Below are 2,500 nucleotides of genomic sequence, written 5' to 3' on the forward strand. Positions count from 1 at the left end.
CTCAATGTGTCCTGCAATTCACACTAATTCACGCAGCTAGCTGCGTCCTTCATCGACTCACGAGCCGAGTGATCCACCGCCAAGAGCCATCCACGATTGTTTCGCTCGCACAGTGCCTCGCACTATAGGGTGACAAAATAGACCGCGCCGAGCGGTCGGCCAGGCCGACGCTTGAAGCCGGAGCGCGCGGCACCGCGGCACTCGACGCGCAAACATTACCGGGTGACCGAATCGCCGGCCGGCGCGCCGCTCCTCGCGGGTCGGGCGCCGGGTAGCAAAGACTTTTTCTCTCGCTTGTCCGAGTTTCGCGTTCGCCGAAGCGTTTGCGAGACCGTTAATGATCCTTCCGCAGGTTCACCTACGGAAACCTTGTTACGACTTTTACTTCCTCTAAATGATCAAGTTAGATCGTCTTCTCGGACGCCGGCTCGACCGTTGCCGGCCGCGCCAGGTCCAATCGGAGGACCTCACTAAACCATTCAATCGGTAGTAGCGACGGGCGGTGTGTACAAAGGGCAGGGACGTAATCAACGCGAGCTAATGACTCGCGCTTACTGGGAATTCCTCGTTCAAGGGAAATAATTGCAATTCCCTATCCCTAGCACGACCGGGGTTCAGCGGGTTACCCAGACCTGTCGGCCAAGGCGAGCACATGCTGATCCGGTCAGTGTAGCGCGCGTGCGGCCCCGAACATCTAAGGGCATCACAGACCTGTTATTGCTCAATCTCGTGTGGCTAAACGCCACTAGTCCCTCTAAGAAGTTAGACGCCGACCGATTGGGTCGCGTAACTAGTTAGCAAGCCAGAGTCTCGTTCGTTATCGGAATTAACCAGACAAATCGCTCCACCAACTAAGAACGGCCATGCACCACCACCCACAGAATCAAGAAAGAGCTCTCAATCTGTCAATCCTCACTGTGTCCGGGCCGGGTGAGATTTCCCGTGTTGAGTCAAATTAAGCCGCAGGCTCCACTCCTGGTGGTGCCCTTCCGTCAATTCCTTTAAGTTTCAGCTTTGCAACCATACTTCCCCCGGAACCCAAAGACTTTGGTTTCCCGCAAGCTGCCGGAGAGGTCGTAAAACTAACGCCCCCCGATCGCTAGTTGGCATCGTTTATAGTCAGAACTAGGACGGTATCTGATCGTCTTCGAACCTCTGACTTTCGCTCTTGATTAAAGAAAACATTCTTGGCAAATGCTTTCGCAGTCGTTCGTCTTGCGCCGATCCAAGAATTTCACCTCTAACGGCACAGTACGAATGCCCCCGTCTGTCCCTCTTAATCATTACCTCGCGCTCCGAAAACCAACAAAATAGAACCGAGGTCCTATTCCATTATTCCATGCACCATTATTCAGGCGAATCGCCTGCTTTGAACACTCTAATTTTTTCAAAGTAAACGTTCCGGCCGCCGCCGACACTCAGTCAAGGGCACCGGCGGAGAACCGGAGGTGAGGCCAGGACGGCCAGTACACGCCTTGCGACGGACCGGCCGCCTGCGCCCAAAATCCAACTACGAGCTTTTTAACCGCAACAACTTAAATATACACTTTTGGAGCTGGAATTACCGCGGCTGCTGGCACCAGACTTGCCCTCCAATGGATACTCGTTAAAGGTTTTAAAGTGTACTCATTCCAATTACAGGGCCTCGTTTAGAGTCCTGTATTGTTATTTTTCGTCACTACCTCCCCGCGTCGGGAATGGGTAATTTGCGCGCCTGCTGCCTTCCTTGGATGTGGTAGCCGTTTCTCAGGCTCCCTCTCCGGAATCGAACCCTGATTCTCCGTTACCCGTAAGAACCTCGGTAGGCCAGTACCGTACCGACGAAAGTTGATAGGGCAGACACTTGAATGATCCGTCGCCGGTGCGAGACCGTGCGATCCGCAAAGTTATCCAGAGTCACCAAAGGTTGCGGGCCGAAGCCCGGTCGGTTTTTGGTCTGATAAAAGCACGCCTCCCGCGAGGTCGGCGCTTCACGCATGTATTAGCTCTAGCATTTCCACAGTTAACCACGTAAAACGTACGATCAAATGAACCATAACTGATTTAATGAGCCATTCGCAGTTTCACTGTACGAGAGCTCGTACTTAGACTTGCATGGCTTAATCTTTGAGACAAGCATATGACTACTGGCAGGATCAACCAGGTAGCTACTTTAGCGTAGCCCCGAAAGGCCGACGAAGGAGGCGCCGCTGATGCGGCGCCGTCGCTCGGTCGATGCGAAACCCGAAGGCTTCTCTCCGTTAAAATTTCGTTCTTTGCTCGGCTGCCCGAACTCAGAAAACCGTCACCGCCCGTCGCACCCGCCGGAGTAAGACTTCGTCGGCAGGCCTTTCGACCGCCACGTCGCCAACACCGGCGCGAGCGCAACGCACGCCAGACAACTTCGCCGAAGCGACCGCTCAGAACCCGACAAACTGACACTCGGCTCTTCGCGCAGCAGCAACATCTGCCCAGCGAGCCAATCGCCTTTTCACCGATTCTTTACTTGTCGAAGCTTGTC

The 2,500-nt window shown here is 54.3% G+C and overlaps 2 non-coding genes across 2 annotated transcripts in view; both read right to left on the minus strand.

Moving 5' to 3' along the window:
- LOC146144006 (5.8S ribosomal RNA) overlaps positions 1 to 88 on the minus strand; it is a 154-nt gene extending 66 nt beyond the window's left edge. The window contains exon 1 of the ribosomal RNA XR_014498820.1: positions 1 to 88. This exon is cut by the window's left edge and continues 66 nt beyond it. This is a non-coding gene — a ribosomal RNA (5.8S ribosomal RNA).
- A 247-nt stretch (positions 89 to 335) lies between these two features.
- LOC146144007 (small subunit ribosomal RNA) lies at positions 336 to 2,146 on the minus strand. Its single transcript, XR_014500484.1, has one exon. It is a non-coding gene; the product is annotated as a small subunit ribosomal RNA (ribosomal RNA).
- Positions 2,147 to 2,500: the final 354 nt, after the last annotated feature.

The sequence above is a fragment of the Ascidiella aspersa genome, chromosome 5 (assembly GCF_963924565.1).
Source record: "Ascidiella aspersa chromosome 5, kaAscAspe10.2, whole genome shotgun sequence".
NCBI lineage: Eukaryota > Metazoa > Chordata > Ascidiacea > Phlebobranchia > Ascidiidae > Ascidiella > Ascidiella aspersa.